This window comes from Coloeus monedula (genome assembly GCF_965178545.1).
Source record: "Coloeus monedula genome assembly, chromosome: 2".
NCBI classification, from domain to species: Eukaryota; Metazoa; Chordata; class Aves; order Passeriformes; family Corvidae; genus Coloeus; species Coloeus monedula.
This window is the reverse complement of record NC_138782.1, coordinates 115,655,766-115,677,685: the sequence shown is the minus strand read 5'-3', so window position 1 is coordinate 115,677,685 and position 21,920 is coordinate 115,655,766.

Sequence of the window (21,920 nt, the reverse complement as noted above, 5' to 3'; positions counted from 1 at the left end):
TTACTAACAGAAGCGGTTTCAGGTGTCATACTCACGTTTCAAATCAGATCACTCAGCCTGGCACAATAAAATCATCACTGAAATGTTAATAGAGCACATTTATCACCCTTCCTTCCACCACTCATTTAATGATTGTGTTATTTCCCAGTTATTCCCTGTCCTCCCACTCTCAGAAATCCAAACATAATAAAATAAGAAGCTCAAGCAAACAATGTTTGCAATGTTTACTTTGGGATTTTTTAGTGTGTTTCCAGGTGAAAAAGTTAAAAATTATGCCACGTCTGCTTATTTCTTTCTTCTCTAGTAGTGGTGAGCCAAGTCAATTTAATTTTCACTGTGGATTTTTTGGATCAGTGTTACCTCACTGATAGAAATAAATTCCATAAGCATTTCTCACACTGATCAAAAATAAGCAAGTAATTGGAATTAATCCACTTTTAGATTGAAAATAAATAGTTAAGTAGATAGATAAGCATTGGAAGAACTTTATAATAGAAAATTTACATTAACATTCCTCCTTCCTTCTCCGCGTTCTCATCTTCCTTCCAGATCTTGTTTCTTTTGAAATATATACAAATTTCTTGAGCACAGTCTTTAATTTTGGGTTTATTTGCAAAAACCTCCCTTTGAATGTATATATGTGCATATTTGTGAATGTATATATCTACATATAGCTATATATACCATGATTTCTGGGACAAGCTAAAAAAACTTTTGGTTTAATTAGATCTCCATGTCATTAAAATATTCTGCTCCTAAAAATGATGGTTTGGGTTTTTTTTTCATTTTCCTATAAATAGTTTGAAGACCTAGAGGAATAAAGGTGAGCTTAAATAAGAGGAATTCTCATGAACAGCTACTATACAAAAGTCACAGATCATATTTTAAAATAAGTAATGGAGAAAAGTAAGTCTAATGGAGAAAAGCATATTTAAATGATCCGCAAAATAAAGCTTTAGCAGACTTTTCAGTTTATTTGGAAATACTTTGTTCTAAATCTTTTTTGCCATCCCAACAGCAGATGGAAATTTCAGTTTAGAGATGGTTGTGAGCAGCATCTTTCCTTCTTTCCTAACACTTGAAAGAAACATGGCAAATACCCATCAGCAGAAAATTTCAGATACAGTGAAAAGGCAATGAGGGCCATCTATTGTGGTAAGGGTAATAGTGGATTATGTGGGAGAGGATTCTGTGTAGCTGCATGATAAAAAAGAATATGAAGGATCTCACAGTGGAGACTTGTTTTTGGGACGGTCTGCAGGTTTTGGCATTAGAAGTAAATTTTTTTCCCCAGGGGGTTCACAACATTTCCTGTAGCCCTTGGCACAGGCTTTTCCGAGAATCTGAAAAATGGGGATGTACTGAATTAAGAAATGAAACAGAAGGCAATACAGGGAGAAGATTTCTTAGTCTTCCACAAGTTTTGCAAGCTCTGAGTAATTCACTATAAATTCACTTACTCTATTAATATGAATACGAACCTGGTTTAGGTTTAGGATCACAGCAGGGGGTTGCAACTAAGGGACTTTTAAGTTCCCTTCCAACCCAAAACATTCTGTGATTCTATGATTCTATAAGAAGTCTATTTTGTTGCAGAGAAAACCCCACAGATTCCTATTTTACATGCATTAGTATAATCTGGCCTTTAACATGCTGTGAATTTGATTTATATCTTTATCTTACTTTTTTATCTGAAAAAAGAAATCCTATCAGGGTCTGAACAATGAATTGCAGCAGGAAAAAGAAAGGAATAATATTTTCAGCTCTCCATGATCCCAACAATTCAGATGACTCACATCCACAAAGTCATATCCCTTGAAGCACTGGCTTACGGGAAACTTTGCTCAAACAACCAACCATTCATCAAGAGATAATTGCCAGCACTGGATAAACGTGCAGAAGCCAAAGAAAGCTGAGGGACTTTTTATGTTGGCAACGGCCATTACTCATCTGGTGGCAGTTGTAGCTTTGGAACTGCAAATGCTGCTGTACTTTGTTAAATTTGGTATTCACAACAAAAAAATAAATCCACAAACAACACAGAAGTGTAACAAAAGCCCTGCTAATGTTTAAATTTTATAGTGAGATACAGCCACCAGGCACTAGCTAGAATAGCTAGAGAAGAATATTTCTGATTGGCTACCAGCTGTTGGAGCTGCACAGATGAGCTGGAAAGCAGCAGTTTACAAGCTATTTCATATTTAAAACTGTTAAGTCCTGTGCAAAACAATGTTTTCTTTCTGGGAAAAACAGCAGAAAAAAAAAAATAAAGATCCGCAGAACAAAGGAAACATCAACTAGAACAAATTCTCCCAGCACAATGAGAAAATTCAGATTTCTCTTTAATTCATTTGTAAAAACAAAGTATTTATTTAAACAAAAGTATTTGGAAGAATAGTGTCATTTCTTTATGTTAATAATCAGACTTGTTCCTTAGAAACATTAATTACTGCCATGTCATAAAGTGTCATAGTTTAACTTGCAACTAATTTTTTAATCATTCTGTATCAACAGAGCTATTTTAATACAAAGTCTTCCAAAATTTCTGAACGCAGCTACATAAATTGTGATTAACTAAGAAAGATTATGGTGCTTAAACGAGAATGGAAGTAATAAATGTTTATTTCAGGAAAATGTAAAAGATTTGTGCAAAACCATTGCATTCTATATATAGTCCTTCATTTAACAGCTCTACAAACCTGCAAAAGTTGGTTCTTGTTGAAAACTGCCAGGCTACATACAATGAAATCTGGAGTAATAACACCAGAGAGCTGTCAGTCAGCCATCCATCCATCTAATTGGCTTCTTACCATCTTTCCATCATGTTTTTTTTATAACTGGTCGCCTCTGGCTAAAATGCAAATCATGAGGAAGAGCCGTCTAGAAAAAGCTGCTGCTTTCTTAATTATCTGTCAGAGTATGGACCAGTGGACCCTGGGCCGCAGAGTGGAGTTATGCTAAGCAGAAAGGCATCATGGGAATTGGAGTGACAGCTCATTTTCCTCCTGTGTTTTTTCCGCGTTCGAATGACAATGCAGAAATACGGGTTTTTCCCACACTTTCTCTGAACACCTGGGCCAATGCTCAGGGGAACACAAAGCCAAAACTGTCACATTTCCAGACATGGTCTTATTGCTGTCACTGTGACAGGATTGTTGACAAATGCCAGCAGTCATCTCAGCATCTTGGGAAATGTCTGCCGTGGTTGTGTCAACAGCCTGACAGAAATTGTTAATGTTTAAACTTCTTCCACTGACAGAATCCTGTCTTGCTGACAGTATTTGTCATATGAAACTCAATCTTTGTCAAACTTGCTTAAAAATTAACACTTCCTCCATTTCTTTTGCAGCTAACTGCCTGTGTGCTTTTTTTTTTTTTTTTCCTTAAGTAATAAGATTTCAACAAGGTAATATTCCACAGTCCACAATGAGTCCAAGAGCACAAGCACATTATGAACTTATGGCCAGCTTGTCCTTTTGACCTCTGCTACAATGATAATTATGCTTTTATTCCTTGCCCATTTTTTTTGCCTTAGGAATCAAAGTTCTGAATTATTCAAGAGCCATAAAAATCCTATTTCTCAGTGTACAATGTGGAAAATCAATTAAACAGAGTTAGCTTAGCACTTATATAAAAATCAAGTTACAAGTTTGTAGACATACATTAACTGAGTCCTTCTCCACCTTGGATTTTGAAGGTCAGTCCAAATGGACAGAGAAACAGGGGCAGTTAAGTCTTACCTGGGAACCTTATTCCAGCTCTAAATCTGAAAGTTCATCAACACAGAATCACAGAACGGCTTGGGCTGGAAGGGTCCTTAAAAATCATTCAGTTCCAACCCCCTGCCATGGCAAGGAATGTTACCCGCTGGATCTGGGGCACTTGCTCAGAGCCCCGTCCAACCTGGTCTAGGATGAGTATTGGTTTGTACCAATGAAAAGACAAGCCACATAATCAATGATGTATATCTGCCAAAAACCTGGCATGGCAATATCACTAAAATTTACTTGAGTGCACCATGACTGTACCCAAAACCACACAAACTAATTAATCACCAAGAACTCACTGGTCACTAAGAATGAACTAATAGCAGGAAAGATTTTTTTGCTTAAGGAAGAAAATTTGAAGGACAAATGTCCAACCAGAAATGTGGAGGCCTTCAGAATGGTGCAAGGCATGTTCTTGGAGCTCCATTTAGAAGAATTTTGATAATGTATCCATACTGATACCCAACCATGTCCCCGGGTAGCATTATGCAATCCATAGGTATTAGGATCTTATTTAATCAGTTAAAAAACCAAACCCTGTCTGTTCATATAGATTGGAGATTTAGCAAGAGTGATTTCCTGAATACATTTTAAAGCTAGAGATTTATACCTTCTCCCAGTTATTGCCTTCACAGAAAATATTTAGTGGGCAGCTCTCTAACCTTTGGGGAAGCAAATTCATTCCATTGGCAATCCTTACAGAGGTCTGATGTTGTGTCCCAAATGTTTCATTCACATCAAATATTGTTCTTCATTTACCTTCTCAACATGATTTCTGCATATTGTAATTTTCTGACCACTCTAAAGGACAGAAGTAAGGCCTAGGCAGGCAACGAGTTGCTCACGGGTAGCACTGATATAAAGCAATATAATCAGAGACCCTGAATGTGGGCTAGAGAACTAAGGCTGCCTTTTCTTCACTGAATCTGTTTTTCAGTGTGACCTCTTCCAGTTGCATAGGCTAAACTATTAAAACTTGGGTGCCTAAAATTGGTTATGCAGCACCATACATAACAAATTAAGTGACCTGTTTCTAGAAGAGAAGAACACCTCACTCTTTCATTGTAGTCAGTAATGGCTAAAGGTTTTCAGCAACTCTGTGAGACAGGTATGTCCTTAAGCACCACGTTCTTAAATAACTTTTGGCATTTGGTCTATAGGTTGAGTTTGGACTTATTGTCACATCTTTCTCCTGCTGCTGGGTGGATGCCCTCGGTTGTGTTTCCTGTGCAAGGTACAAGAACAGCTGGATAACGAAGGATGAGACCTGGAGAACAGCCTGAGCAAAGGACTGCCTGTAAGAGTATGAAATGTGAGAGAAAAATGAATCTGTTCTCATAGTTCTTAATCATATGAACATTTATACATTTTGTGTCACCCAGAGCTCTTTCACCTTCCCAGTGGATTGAGTTTGACTGACAAGAGAAATTAGGCAGTGCATTCATTTTCTGTGAAATACTGCGATTTTAGGTGATGAACTTTCTAGCACCATGATATGAGTAGTTCATATTCACCAGAAGGAAGGAGGTCTTCCTGGAGAACAATAGAGATACCAAGGAAATGTGGACTGCTCTTCCATTAGGAAGCAGCTGGGAAAATATTCTTCATAGTCCATTTATGGATTTAGCAATTTTAACTCGACTTTAAGAAATTATTTAAGAACAAGGCCTTATTTTGCCTGTATCTCCACTTTCACACTTACCACTGAGATAATTATATTCAGCTACCCTGATATGTCTAAGAAAACAAGAACTACGGGATAATAAGAGTGGTCTGGCGTTTTTATTTCTTTTTTTTGGAGTGATTTTGGATGTTTATGACCATAGGTTTGCTCTCTTACACATCCTGGAGAGTGAAATCAGTCTAAATGTGTTTGAAATCTTAAAATTTTAAAGAATTGCTAGCAAAAAATTGGAGATATTGACTTCATAATCATGACCTGAAATTTAAACACTGTTAAATTGAGACATATAAAGTATTGCCAAGCTTTCCAAAATTTTGCATTGTCTAATCTCACAAAGATTTGTTTATGCTGCTATATTTGAAGTTGGTTATCAGGCAGAATCAATTCTTTTTTTTGTAGAGGAATGATGTCAGATGAATGTAGCAGATGGCAAAATTCGATATTGCCGATGTGATCTGTAACGCTAAGAAAGTTCCAGTTCAGAGATTTTAAAATTCTTTGTAAAGCAATGCCACCTCTATTTATGGGTAAATAAACTCAACAGACCAGCCAGAGCTACAAAGGTAAGTACGTAGGCAACTTGTACTGGTGCAAAGATATATTTACGGGACTTGTCAGACACATGAGGTGAATTGTTTCAGACCCAGGATCCAGAACTTATGTACTCAGAATCATACCCTGTGCATAATAGAAATAATCCCATATGTGTCTGTCAGGAAGCATGCTAGAGAGTTTGAAACAAATCCATCCTGCCATTCCAGAGTTAGCTCTGGGTGAAAGTTATGTGTGTCTGTATAAGAAAACTCCGGTCATAAATTTGTTTGGCTTTTAAGTTGCCTCTGTCAAAAAGAAACGTTTGGAGGTTTAAACTTGATTTCCAATTTTTCATTTATGAAATATTAAATTTGTCTGGAAAAAGAAAGGGGTTTGACTGCTAAAAAGTGAAGAGTGCTCAGCAGTTTCATACCAGACACAAGCAATGCAAAGCCTTGAGCTGCGCAGATGGGATCCTACCAGATGTAAGATGCAAAACTCAGCCCTACAGTGAGAGATTTTGGATCCACGCAGAGTTCATCTGGAGGCTGCTGGAACTGAAAGATAGATACTGAAAACTTAAACTGGCTTTTTGTGTTCCCTGGCCAGCCTTGCAGCAGCCTGTTCTTCCCCAAGCCTTGGCACATCTGCGCGCAGCTTCTGGGATTGATCACCTGCACCGAGCAAAACTGAAAATCCTTCATTCTCCTTGACACAACCAAGATGATGTAAGGAAGAGAACAGAGCTGAAAAGCCTGTGAGAGCAGAGCAGAGAATATACAGCCTGAGTCCTGGGCTAAATAATTATCTCCGGGTATTGTATTATTTGCATAATTAAAAAGTTTGGCTGAATTTCCGACACGCCGTCTCCTACATCAGGGAGGTGGTGGGGGCGAGTTAATCAGCAGGAGGAAAGTGAAGGTTAATGAATTGTTATTCAGATGGTGCAGGCCCTGTGAGATTAGTGGATAATTGATACCATTTGGGAGCTAAGGCTGAGTGGAAGACAAGAGAGGAGCTGCTGCAGCAGCTAGACTGGAAAAGAGCAAGCAAATGATAACTTAGCAATTATCATTTTGATGGGTTTGTTTGTCTTTTTTTTTAAACTTATTTCTCTGTCTCATTCTTTTTAAATTTTTGTTTGTTTGTTTTCCGTTCCCTCATGAGTTCAGTAGAATTAAGATGGATGCAAAAGAATAATTTAAAAAAAACCTAAATATCTGGCAAAAGACAATGGCTTTAGAAACCTCATCTGGAAAATTGCCATGTGGAGGGTGGAAAAGATAATTTAGTGTGTGCTGGAAGTGTGATAGCAGCATCAAGTCTCAGAGGTTCCTTTCACTTCAGTACGGGATTTTTTCAGCAGGTCAAATTCCCCTTTTGCAGAAGTCCAGGGTAAGCCCTGTACACCATTAGCCTGCTATTGCAATTGCTCATGCTGTGAAAACATCTCAATGATGTGAACTCGAGCCCCACTGCATTCAGCATTGCCCGAAAAGCTCATATCCCGAGGACCTTCCTGGTTTTAACCAAGAAACCAGCATGTGAAGAAGCCCCTGAGGTGACCTGTAGCACCTAAAGCTACAAACGGGTGAGTGAAAGAAGCCACATTTCCTGAACTGGGCCACTGTAAATAATAAACTTTAAACAATCCTTCTGAACCATGTTGCAGGGGTTCACCAAGCCACCAGAATTTGACAACATAAGGAAGATATGAGAAACAACACTCAGAGAATTCTGTCCAGGCAGAGCTTTAAGACGACTGTGATTAAAGATTGGCAAGAAGGAAGTGTTATCCATCTTGGACATGTGTCTTCTCCAAGAAAGTTATTTATAATTTAATTCAGATAAAATTATTTCTAATTTAAACTATTTATTTAAAAATACTTATAATTTAAGCCAGGCAATATCCTAATAATGGAATTCTTTAGGGACCCAAAATAAACCTCAAGGACATTCTTGACACTGGCTGCCTACCAACATCACTTTGAGACATTTCACAGACACATTTCAAATGCTTACTTTGGGCCCATAATCAAAAACATATCAACAAACAAGTTGATTTTTTATCAATCCAGAGACAGAACAAAAAGGTATTTTATCATCAGTGTTGTTCACAGATAAAACTGGTAATTTTAATGTATAGGACTTTCTCATATTTCAAAAAATCTTTTTTGGGGGTCCCAGGTTGAATGGAAACCTGTCCACTCTCTGCTGCTCCCACTCTAAAATCAAAAGATTTGGATGTTGAATATCCGGCCTTCAGTGAGTGAGCATTTTGTGAAGGACTGAAATCCATGCTCCACACAGAAAGGTGGAGAGGAAAGGCTACTCAAAGCAGGGTAGGGATAAATTGCTTCTGTTTGTTGCTTCTTATTTAGATGGAATCACAGAATTGAGGAATGGTTTGGGTTGGAAGGAACCTTAAAGATCATCTGATTCCAACCCTCTGCAGGGACACCTTCCACTAGACCAGGTTGCTCCAAGCCTGAAGTTAATGGTGAATATTGTTTGTAGGCAACAGTCTCAAAATTATTTTTCTCTGCTTCTAAGATATCTCATGGTTGCTGTGATAGAGACATGAGACCTGTAGATAAGGAATGTTAGCACTGTGTTTGAGTCCAAAAGGGTTTCATGTGATGTCCCATATAATAAAGGAGGTTATGCAATGGCCTCAACTTATAGGACTTGGCAAAAGAGGGGCAAAGCATTGTTCAGACATTGAAATAGGCTGCCCAGGGAAGTGGTGGAATCACCATTCTTGTAATCACTCAAAAGGCATGTGGATGTGGCTCCTGAGGGTATGGTTAAGGGCTGGACACAGTGATGCTGGGTAAATGTTTGGACTCAACGGTTCTGGAGGTCTTTTCCAAATTTAATGATTCTGTGAAATCACTGAAAACTGTGAGATTTAGTCTGATTTTAGGAAAAGCTGATGCTGATCTGCAAGTTATGCTTAATGTAGTAGTAAGTCCTCGTCTATACATCAGCTAAGAGGAATCCAGTACACCTTCATCTTACAGGAAGGAAAGAGATAATTTCCTTATGGCACCATTAAATATTGCCTTCCTGGAAAATCTGTATGTTGCTACCAGTGAAAGTTTGTAGCACCTCCCCAACCATTTGGGTTCTCTTTCTAGGTTTTGCAGCAAACCCACATGACGTTGGCCCTAATGCACAAGATGAAGATGATATTTATTTCAACTTTAATAATATTTCCCATTCCTTCCACTGATGTTAGTCTAGAACAACTCCATTTTCCTGTCATGTCCCACAGAACAGATATTTTCCTTTCTACCTTGGCTGGCTGTCTTTGAACTCTTTTTTTTTTTTATCTTTTCCTTTCTTTTTTATTTTTTATTCTTCTTTTTTTTTTTTTTTTCTTTCATATTACAAGTTCTCACACCTTTGAGACCTTTGCAACTTCAGGAAAGTTTTATTTATTTATTGAATAAAAAATTCAGTGGGAAAAGAACACATACTCACACATACCTGTATGGTGGGAAGGGGAGGGGGTGCAGAATCTAGGGCACAGCTTGCCGTGATGAAAAAGATGACAGGTGCCCCCCACTGCAAGTGTGGGACTGAGAGACCGTGGCTTGAATTTAAGGAGGATTCAAGTGACTTCAGGGAGAAATCTTCTACCTGCAACACTTCCTTGTATTTAAAATACACAGCACACTGCTGAAGCTAGTTAAAGAGACAGGCAAGTGTGAAAATTAATTTAAGAGGCAGTTACACAGATTTTGGGTGAAGGTCTGAATAATGAAAATAGCACTGCTAGGGACATATTTTTGGCTGATTCCAGTGCTGAAATACACTGTAATGTTGGCTGATCTCAGTTTAATACAATCCTGCAAGCAGGTGTCCTTGATGGTGCTTCAAGACTTCTTGCAAATAACTCCTTATGTTGCCACTTTTAAAATATGTGGGCAGTATTGTTGGACAGAGCTCATAAAATACAAAATAAATGAAAAGGAAAAAAAAAAAAAAGAGACATAGCATTTTGCATTGAGGAGTGAAGAATATGAAATAACTGGGTTATGCTCTAACAATGAGCATGGTGGGAAATGTAGCTCTGCAAATGTATCAGGGGAACTGAAATAAGAGTTAAATTAAAACTTTCTAGGTTGATAAATATGCTCTGGGTCACACAGCAGTGTTCAGAACAAAAGGTTGGATATATAGAGAGAGTTACTGACTCGTTGATATTTCCCTGCAGACCACCGTATATAAAATATTGTTATTTGCCCTCTGTGTCTTCTGGTCCTATTTTTTAAATTTTCTTGTCGATATTTTGGTGCTGCTGCCTTTGACTCAGGAACTGCCTCCATCCTCATTGCAATTTTGGACACAGTTTAATTGATCAGGCACATCAAATCCCCATGCTCAGAACCTGAAACTTGAAAAACATAAATATAAAGGAAGATTTCTGAAAATCAGACATATTAGCCACGATTACCAAAAGACAAGATGAATCCTTGTTTCTTCAGCTCAATAAATCCAGTCACACTGGAATTTTCACACCTTTGTTTAGTTTTCTAATACTTGTGTGCTCAGTATAAGCTAATCATCAAATATTTCCTCACCTTTAATAAAATGGGGCAGCTTCAGGGGAATATTCTACATTAGATATTATGTATTGTGGTATGATAAATAACTCACTCAAGATGGCTTTTATTTTTCCCCATTGACAACCTCCATGTTCAGGTTAACTTTCAGAGCTCTATGATATCAATATACTTTGAATTAATAACATTCCCGTATATCTGATTTTTAGTCAATTAAAAATACACAGATAAATCCTACTATTCTATCATCTTCAGTAACAGATTTACAACTTTTGTTCCTTTCTTTATCAGTCTCTGTTATTTTTTGTGGTAGCAAATATCTGGTTTGGAAAAGAAGCAGAATTTAATGCAATCCTAATCTTTGATTTCTCCCAGAAAGAATATGTGGAGTTTTGCTGCAGCAGATGCCACAACTGACCATTGAGTTAGAATCTTTCTGCTTTATGGATTTAGTGCAAAATTGAATCAAATCTGTTTGATTAGCAAAATCCCAGCAGTTGAAAAGCACAATCACCTTCTCTTAGAGTATCAAAATAAAAAAGATTTTAGTGTCTGGAGGAGCTGAGCTTTCCAGGAGCCACCAGGGATATCTGTTCTTGTGACAATGGAGGGTAGATAATCTTATACCATGACAATTTCTTCTGTTCCAATTGGTGGAAAAGCAGGAGTGGAAGAGATGGAAGCCTTCACAGGCTTTTTTGCCCAGCCTAGTGCTTTACCCCAAAGAATATTTCTTCTGCATCGACAGCTGCACAGCAAAAGCAGCTCCGTCTGTTAAAATATGCAAATGACCAGCACACATCTTTCCTCCCTCTCCTACTGGGCAGGGAATTCTGAATCTAAATTTATGGTGGAAAAAATCACAGAGAGTCAGAGTGAAGTGAATCTCAAACCGAGGGACTGCAGCACAATTGGTTGGATGATGATTTCAGCAGAGGGGAAAAAAAATGAACAGGGACAGGCATACTGGTTCTAGCAAAGAAATGTCTCAGTTTAGACTGGCAGAATCAGTGGACAGGACAAAAGGTCACTGAATTTGGGGGAAATTAACAATTAAGTCGTAACACTGGGACCTCATTGAAAGAAAATTTGATTTAGAGTTATGGATAAAAGTACACTGAAAGAGAATAAACATAAACTGGTGAAATGGTCTAAGCTGAACAAGAAAATTCAACTTGTCCTAGAAGACAACAGATTCTATTTATTAATTTATCTATTTTTTCAAAGAAGAGATCGACATTGATTCCACTCTCTGGTGTGTTTATTCATTTTGTCTTTTGTTCTATTTGGTTACTGTTAATGTAAGCAATGATTTAAGCAAGGTAAGGGTATCTGGTCATGACAGTTCAAGACACTCAGTGCTGGCCTGTTCTTACAGGCACTAACTGTGCTGTCTAACCTCAGCATTTATTCAAAACAAGATTATTCAAAGTCTTAGCTATAAATTTTAATTTTTTCTGAAAGAAGTGAAGATTAAAGATTAACACATTACAACTATGAGGAACGTTTGGTCTCTCTAATTCAGATTGTTGTGGTACTTAGCATTACAAATTCAGATCTTTATTCAAAGAATAATAAATTAACAAGCTGGAACATGTTAATGATACATCTGACCACTCAGTGTAAAGTTATATCACACTTGACTTCATAAATAAAGAAGTTCATTTTTCCCTGTTCCTTATTGTACCATTCAGAATTGACTCCTAAACCCTTCACTAACTGAATTTGGGTCTTGTTATTATCCTCTTTAATCATATCTCAGAAACAGCTTCCCAGAGTCATATTTCTTGGGTCTTTTGCAAAGTTAACCAAGAAAATCCAAGATGGTTTTCTTGAAATCAGGTTATACTCTCTTTGTTTTCTGTAGTTGCCTTATTCCACTTTCTTCCAGTCCCTCTAAACTTTCCCTTATCATGATTTTTAGAATATTTCTATCTTTAGACCCTAGGTCTCAGCAGGTGAAGGGGAAAATGCCAGGGGATTCTGTCTTTGTTTCCATGGTCATTTAGACACCTTGGTTAGAAGAAATAGAGAGAAAGAGAATATTTTTACAGAAATATTTGGTGCTGTCCTAAAACAGTGATCCTAGGCACATATTGCACCCTGGATATGTCACTCCCTGAGACAGTATTCCTCAGTTCCTCAGAATACTGAGCACACTCTAGCTCATTCTCTGTCTTTGGGGATTTTTTTTTGCATGTCTCAGTAGAGTTCTGGATCAGAACAAGGGTTTCTGATCCCTACAGTAATAAATAAACTAATGCTACTAGTTTGCACTTTATTGGATTTGTATGAAGAAAAAGCAGTGAAGATAACCTGGCAAAAATAATATTTAAGTTCTCATTTCAAGGTCATGCCTTTTCTTTTTTTCTTTATTGAATTCCCTTTCATCTTCAGTCCAGTCATGAAGAATTGGATTTGTGGCTCTGTTTTACTGATGGAAAATCAATGGCACATAATCTATACAGCTGTGCATGCAATATCTGGCAGAGGTTCATCCAGTTTTCTACTTGCCAGCAAGCCACATTTTTGGCTGGAAGAACCAAAGTTGTCCCAACTTTATTGGCCCTAATCACACCAATAGTTCTACATTGCAGTGAGTGGTGCCAAAGTTATTTCACTCCCTAGCAGTGACTTTGTGCTCTAAATTTGTTGTCCTTAGAAATGATTTTGTTCATAATGCTGACAAAAAAAAAAAAACAACTTTGCTGACATATAGGACTTTCTGTCAGCAGATTTCAAGGATCTTTGCAAAAGAGGTCAGGATTTTTATGCCCATTAGCAAATGGGGAAACAGACATAAGCAGGTGGAGTGTGTTTACTGAGGTTTTGTTTCTTTGTAAAATATATATAAAAAAAAAAAAATTGAAAAGAACAGCACCCAGTTCCCCAGACTACATCTTTACAAACAAGCAAACCAGCTCCATGGCACGGATTTGAGCTGGGTCCCACAGTCTTCCCACCATTTGTTAGCAGATTCTTCAACACAGCTTTGTCTGGAAGTAACTACCATTCCATAATGCCATGTCCCTCTGGTGAAAGGTCCATGGCCCATTTTATTTGCTGGTATTGATTCATCCCTTAATGTAAATCCAGGCCTCTCCTTATGATGATCCCTATTTTCTCTACATAATCAATGGAATTTTTTGCTTGGCTTGAAATAAGCACAAGAATTTTTCCAACTCTCCAATTCCTAAAATCATAAAATGGTGTGGGTTGGAAGGCACCCAAAAGATCATCCATTTCCAACACCCCTGTTTGTTTTTGATAAACATGGTTGTCTTTGCCAATGCTGTCACACTTTTTTTTTTTTTTAAACCCAGATTTTAATCCAGATCAATGAATTTTAGGATAAGAATACTAAAATAAAATAAAATAAAATGTAAACTATTGTTCTTGCCCAATATGTTTTCTTGTAGAAAGCAAGAATAAAAGATATCAGATCTACAAGGTGAGATCCCATGAGAATTCAGCTCCCTGTTTTGCTGAGGAAGCAAGAAGCATGTGTGAATAAATCCTCCATGTGGCAAGAAGGCAGTAGGCAGTTTTAGAAATGAAGATGGACTACCCGAAAACAAGAGCTAAATTAACTCCTAACAAAGACAAGTGTCCTCTCACCTACAGTGGCCAAACCAGAACTGGGTAAAAATCAACAGGAAAGATAAGATGCCATCCAAACCTTTCCTGCCACCTTTCCCAATAGCCATACATTTTTAGTGATTCTCTTCAGAAATTTTCCAACTGAAGCTTTTTATTTTTTCTCCCTCAACAGAATATTAGAATATGCCAATTTCACAGAAACAAATTTTTAGTGTGTGAGAAAGTATGATTTTCAAGGATTTTTCTATCTCAAGAGCATTCCAAACTGTGAGTTAATTTGCCACTTAAGAATGTGTAAAAAAAATCTGGTTTGAAAACAAAATGCTTTAAAAGGATGAAAACAAACATTCTTTTGACCTGATCCAAAATAGTATCTATTTTGTTTTATTTTGTCTAGTAAAAATCTTTGCTGTTTAACTCTCTCATCTTGTACCAGAATTGGGAAAAAAGTGTGAAAATTTAAAATTATCATGGTTTAAAGGGACTCTTCTGCCAGCTCTGATTTTGAGTTATTCACCTCTGTCTCACTGCCATCAGAGAGAACATAAAAAACCCCATGCAGTCTTAAATGTTCAATATATTTTATATGGATTCAATAGATTTTATATGAAATTTGGCAAGTGCAGGCTGATTCCACCTGCTGGGGACAATTCCTCCTCAGTTTTCCATGGAGGTGTCACTTAATAGACTGGGGGCAAAGTCCACTGAAACTAAAGCTCTGCTCATGCCATCACCAAAATAACCCCTGAATAAAGGAGACAAATAACTCTGAATTGATCCTTCAAGATGCTGGGGTATCTAGAGAGACCAACCAATTTCTTTGAATATCTAAATAATTTTCTTTTCCCCTACTGAACTGTATTGGATGTAAAATTCATTTTCTAAAACTGAAGGATGCCTCCAATTTGTGGCTCTTCCAAGCCTTGATTTTGTAGATAGAAAAGCTGATAGTTCCTTAATCTTACCTAGAGCTGATATTTTCTATTCTAAGAAAAGTGTTGTCATAAGAGCGGACCTTCCATAATTGCCCAGTCTCAGGGGCACCAGTACAAATACGATTACAGAAGCCTTTAATTATATAGATTATAAAACTGGTAATGCAATCCTAAAATGATAACAGTAAAATATTTCAAGAGCTCAGTGTTGAACCAAGATTACCAAGTTTACTTGATTAAAGTTATGTATTTTAAGTCTACAGAAAATTTTCTTTCAAGATATCACTTCCACCCCTGGATGTGCCCAGGGCCAGGTTGGATGAGGCTTGGAGCAACCTGGGCTAGGGGAAGGTGTCCCTGCCCATGGCAGGGGACTGAAGGAGGATTTTTAAGGTCCTTTCCAACTCTAATCATTCAGTGATTCTATAATTCTATGATCACACAGTTTAGCAGCACTTTTCAGGACTCCATGGATGGCAAATAATTTTCTGTTCAACACTTCTATTTCGGTTTTGAGATATTCCGGCTGAATAAAGTAAACTGTAAGCACTGTAAGTTGTTTGGCTGGTAAAAACGTTTATATGCTTGAAGTTAGAGATCCAGATGCCAGCAGAAATAAATCCTTGTGTTATCCCTAGCTTTTTATGGTACTTCAAATTTATTTGTTGATAATTACAGGATTAAATAAAAGTCAGTTTTAGAGAATTTAAAAAATATGACAGTCTTAATAATAGAAAAAGAAGTTTTGCTATTTTATACATTAATGAATACTGATTTGCATAAACCAGACACAGATTTGTACCTTAGATCTTAGGGCTGACACCTCTTCTTATTCCTCATCAGAAACATTTATTTTAGCTGTGAAATGTATGTCTAATGCAGAATCATGTAATTTCCACTTTCTAAATCATGTCAAGGTCCAGATTTTTAGGAAAACAATACACTGTGTGTGGGTTTTTATTATTATTGTTGATTTAATCTCAATTCTTTGTTATCAACAGGCATTTTGCCATTGAATTCCTTGAGCATCAGATCAACCCCTCAAGGAATTGGAGTGTGTGACGTCCTTTCCGAGGTTAACCCAAACCTTCCATTTCTATGGCCTATTAACCACAGGTGATATAAACAAAAATACAATTCCTTCTCATAGTTTAAAGAACTGCTTACATAGGGGTGATTTTCCAGAGCCTCAGTTGCAGCTAAATGCACCATGAGATTAAGAAAAGTCTTTTCCCAAGCAATTGCTGTGCAGGTGCTTCATCCAACTGTGACTTAGCAAACTTTGCTGTAGGTTTACACAGTCCATGGTTTTAAGTATTTCTCAAATACTGCATGGCAATAATTAGCAGCCAGAGGCAAAATAATCATTGCTAGATTCATTTAATGCTAAAGCCAAAACTAATATATTTCGTGTTGGTTGAAATGTCAGACCTTATCTGCATTATTGTAAGATCAGATGGAAAAAAAAAGTGTTTTTAAGCATGATTCAGAATAAACCTCCAGTTTGTAAATACATTAATCAGAATGTAAGGTGTGCCTTCTAGTGGATAGAGAGGGACATCTGAAATGAGCAGGTTGAGGTAATATATCAGCATCCCTCATTTATGAGGGAATGTTAATAAATAAATCAGTATTAAAATTAATAAATTGAATCAATGTTGAAATAATTTGGGTAAACATTAATAGGTTAGCTCAATTGCAGTCATGGGAATTTTTTAGCAGAAAGAGGTTGATAATGCTTCTACTGCTTCACTTTCTAAAGCTTTCTAAAATTTAGGCCATCTTTTTGAATCTAGAGAGTCTTAAATAGTTGTTTGTAACTGTTATATGAATCTTGAAGTCACATCCACACATGTTAGAGAAGCAACGCAGAAGCAAAAATCTTCACCCAAGTGGTTCCAAAAATGTGTAAGATTTGTTTTCCTCCCCATCTCACCACAGAAGCAATTTCATAGAATTACAGGATCTTAGAACAATTTGGTTTGGAAGGCACCTTAAAAATCGCCTAATTCAACCCCCCTGCCATGGGCAGGGACACCTTCCACTGGAATTTGCCATGTTCTAACTGCCAAGAAGAGTCTCCTCTGAATTATGGTAAAAGGACACTGAAGGATGTCAAACAGCCAACTTTTGCTTGGTCACTTTTGTAGTTGGTATTTGGAGCATTAGAAGTGGCTGAGCAGATCTAATATTTTTTCTTTAAATTTCGAAAAAAAAAAAAAAAGAGCTGTTCATCTCAGACCTTGTATGCCACGTTTCAACAAGGAGTGAATTTTTATGGTCAAATTACAAGCCCCTGAAAATAGGAGTTTATAATGGAAAGGCTGATACAACCGTAACTATGGTATTGCAATTGCATCACTATAAGAAAATTGGTTTAGATAATATACCCTTCTGGAATGACTGCAGTTCTAAACGATCCTGCATCTCCATAAATCTAAGCTAACTCAGTAATTCAAAATTACTAAGATTTAAGTTTAGTACCAATAAGCAATAAACTTATGGCTATTGCTATAATAACCGCTGGTCTGTGCTCCTTTATTTCACAGCAGGTGGTCTTTGGGCTGGTTTGCAGCCGGAATGAAAATACTTCCAACTAATTCAAAACTAATTCCTGAAGTTGAGCGGAGGCACATTTCCAAACTTTCACACAATTCCCTTTCACTAACAAAGAGCTTGGTTGTTTTGAGCTTTTTTTCCTTTCCCCTTTTCTCTTTAATCAGTGCCTAAGCATATTGTCCCTTTTTACACTGTTTTATACTAATATATTATATGATGACAGCTGACTCACTGTATTTCTGCAAACTGTCAAGGGAAATGCACTGAAGAACATGTAAGTTCCTCTAAATACACTGGGTCTCTTTACATCATCCTGCTCCCCCCGCAATGTCTCTTAAACACCCAAAATTCCAAATGCTAAAATCTCACACCTGAGTCTCCTGTCAGACTGATTGGCTTCATGGAGGCATGACTTTAGTGACTGATTCAGGCCACCAGCAAATGAGAAGAAAATGAGGTTAATAAAATATAATTCCATATAATTTAGAAGAATTTGAAATTTCATTTCCTTTGGGCTATGTATGAAAGACATTGAGGGGCTGGAGCATGTCCAGAGAAGGGAATGGAGCTGGGGAAGGGGCTGGAGCACAAGTCTGGTGAGGGGCAGCTGAGTGAGCTGGGGACACTCAACCTGGAGAAAAGGAGGCTCAGGGGGATCTTCTCACTCTCCACAACTCCCTGACAGGAGGGGGCAGCCAGGTGGGGTCAATCTCTTCTCACAGGTAACAAGTACCAGAAAGAGAGGAAAAGACCTCAAGTTGTGACAGAGGAGGTTTAGATTGGATATTAGGAAAAAAAATATTCATGGAAAGGCTAATAAAGCACTGGAGCAGAGTGTCCAGAGAAGCTGTGGAGTTGTCATTCCTGGAAGTGTTCAAACAATATGTGGATATGTCACTCAAGGACATGGTCTAATGGTGAACATGGTGGTGGTCTGGGTGGGCAGTTGGACTTCATGATCTTAAAAGTCTTTTCCAACCTTAATTCTAATGATTCTGTGGTAGAAGCAGCACCCAGCCTTTCACAACAGGGTGGGGCATAGAATCACACAATCACAGAACATTTTGGGTTGGAAGGGACTGTAAAGCTCATCTCATTCCAACACCCTGCTATGAGCTGGGACACCTTCCTCTAAACCAGGTTGCTCAGAGCTACATCCAGCCTGTCTTTGAACACTTCCAGGGGTGGGCATCCTCTTGCTGGGATGCAGCAACAAACTTTCAATGAATTGGCTCAGCTATTTAATCCTTCAAGATGCAGCATTAAAAAAAAAAAAAATTGGAAACTAGTTCTTCCATTCATCAAAATCATATATGTTTGTTTTAAGTGCTCCTTGTTCTGCAGCCACAAGACAATCCCCCAGGAAGCAAAATGTGAATCAGAGGTCTTGACAAAAAAAAAAAAAATTGGGTTTTATTTACTGCCAACATTGCATGGGACTCTGTGAAAGACACTTAACAAAATCCTGCCAGTTGTGTCCCATCAGGCTGAGGAAGTTGATCCTGCCCCTCTGCTCAGCCCTGCTGAGGCACATCTGGAGTGCCATGTCCAGTTCTGGGCTCCTCAGGACGAGAGAGACTTGGAGCTCCTGAAGCATGTCCAGCGCAGGGTGACAAAGACAATGGAGGGACTGGAGCATCTCCCTGACAAGGAAAGGCTGAGGGAGCTGGGGCTGTTCAGCCTCAAGAGGAGACACAGCTGAGAGGGGCCCTCATCCCTGTCTGTTCCTGTCTGCAGGGAGGGCTCAGGGCAGGGCCCGGGCTCTGCTCCGTGGGGCCCAGCAATGGCACCAGAGGAACGGGCAGGGACTGATGCCCAGCAAGTTCCACCTGGACATGAGGCAGAACTTCTGTCCTGTGCAGTGACTGAGCCCTGAACAGATTGTCCAGAGAGGCTGTGGAGTCTCCCTCACTGGAGATATTCCAGAACTGTCTGGACACAATCCTGTATCCTGTGCTCTGGGTTATTCTGCTTGAGCAGGGGGTTAGACCAGATCACTGTGATCCCTTCCAACCTGAACCATTCTGTGTTGGGATAAGCCAACAACTTAGTTCTGCCAGAACTCTGCCTCTTGGACTGTCTAGCTAGAAATCTTACAGGGTCATTAATATTTCATAGAATCATAGATTTATAGAATGTGCTGGGTTGGAAGGGACCCACAAGGATCATTGATTCCCACTCCTGGCCTTGCACAGGACACTCCAAACCCAACCCTGTGCCTGAGAGCATTGTAGAAACACTTCTTGAGCTCTCTCAGCCTTGGGGCCATGACCACTTCCCTGGGGAGCCTGTTCCAGGGCCCAACCATCCCCTGGGTGAAGAACTTTTTCCTAATATTGAACTTAAACGTCCCCTCACATGACTTTCAAACTGCTTTCCACTCATCCTGGTCACCCATTATTTTGTTCTGTGGTTTCTGGAGGCAAAGAAAGAGCTGCTGCAGTTTGACTCCAGTTTACAATCTATCACCCATCACACACGTTGACATGAGGGAGGGTAGGAGTGTAAAAAGCTGGGGATGGGATGTTCTGGCAACAGCATTGTGCTGTGTAAATGAAAGTGATCATGGGGTTACTTTTTTTTTCAGGTAAAACCTTGCATGGGAATTTATGCCAATCTAATGGATAGCTGGGAATGCTCCAAGTAACAATTTTCTGAAGAGAATTTTCAAAGATATAGAATTTTCTTGTTTGTTACAGAATAAGGCTTAATCCCATATTCAGAAGTCAAAATTTAATGCCATTTTCAGACATCCTCAAAGCCTCTGAAGGCTTGGCTCTGAACCTCAACCCTACATGTGAGTAAACCTTGTGAGTTGACCACCATGGAAAGAGTTGACGAGATAAGAGTTATCACAGAATCATAGAATCATAGAATCACATAATCATAGAGTCACAGAATGGTTTGGGTTGGAAGGGACTTTAAGAATCATCTTTTTCACACCCCTGCCATGGACAGGGACACCTTCCACTATCCCAGGTTGCTCCAAGCCCCATCCAACGTGCCCTTGGACACTTCCCAGCATGGGGCAGCCACAGCTTCTGTTGGCAGTCTGTGCCAGGTCCTCATGACCCTCACAGGGAAGAATTTCATCTTAATATCTAATCCAAACCTGCCCTCTTTCACCTTAAAGGTATTTCCTCTTGTCCTTTCTCTCCATGTCCTTGCAAAAAGTAACTCCCCAGTTCTCATGGAACCCTTTTAGGCACCGGAAGTGGCTTTAAGTTCTCTCTGGAGCCTTCTCTTCTCCAGGCTGAACATCCCCAACTCTCTCAGCCTGTCCCCATAGCAGAGACAGCCCTTTGTTCATGGGGGTGTCCTCCTCTGGACTCATTCTAACAAGTGGGCATCCTTCTTGTGAGCAGGCCCTAGAGGTGGATGCAGTATTCCTTGGGATTTCACAAGACCAAAGCAGAGGGGAAGAACTGTTGGGCACTAAACGGAAAACAATATAAAACAGGGCTCATTCTCTGCATCTGTGAAGCCTTCCCTTGTTGATGAACCACAGTAAGACTTTATCCTTCTCTCAGAGCCTTTTTTCCCCTCCTCTAGCAGGATGAAAATCTGGGGAGGAGGAGTTTAAATAGAGAAAACACTACATAATTTAGAAGACAAGTACAAAAACACAAGTAGGAGATTTGTGTAGAAACGGAAATAAGAGTCTCCATAAGAGCCAAGGTGAATGGCAGAGAAAGCCCTAGGCTGGTGAATCATCTTCCTGTTCTCAATAACGAAGACATTTGCAAAGCCCAACTGTCAGTGCCTGGTTGGTGAGCAAGAGAGTCTGAATTCATCAAATAAAAGGACAAATTCTCTACCAATGGAAAACCACCATGCTGTTGACTTCAAGTCAAACTGTGCCAACTTGTGAATTTATCCCAAACTGGTAGCTCAGTTCTCTTTGGTAATGACTTTGAATAGATTCAGATTGGTGTGAAATAGATGGAAAATGGTCTGTAGCCTGTTATCAGTGCATTTCCCTACTCCCAGCCTTTAATCCCATGAGAGTAGCAGAAGCGAAAAGGTTTCAAACTTCTTATGAAAATATTTTTCCACCATGCCTGTTCCCTAGCCCTGTCTGTTCTCCTTTCTCTCTGCATAAGCAGTTTTAGACTTTATTTAAGTGTCGCATTTCCAAGTGTTCACGACTCTGTACAAAGCTCGTCACACATCACTCATGCCTTATTTCACGGGTTGAGCTGGTAATTAGCATATTTCACAATTAGCCAGTGTATTTGCTTTGCTAATTTCATTCCATGATGAAGGTGCT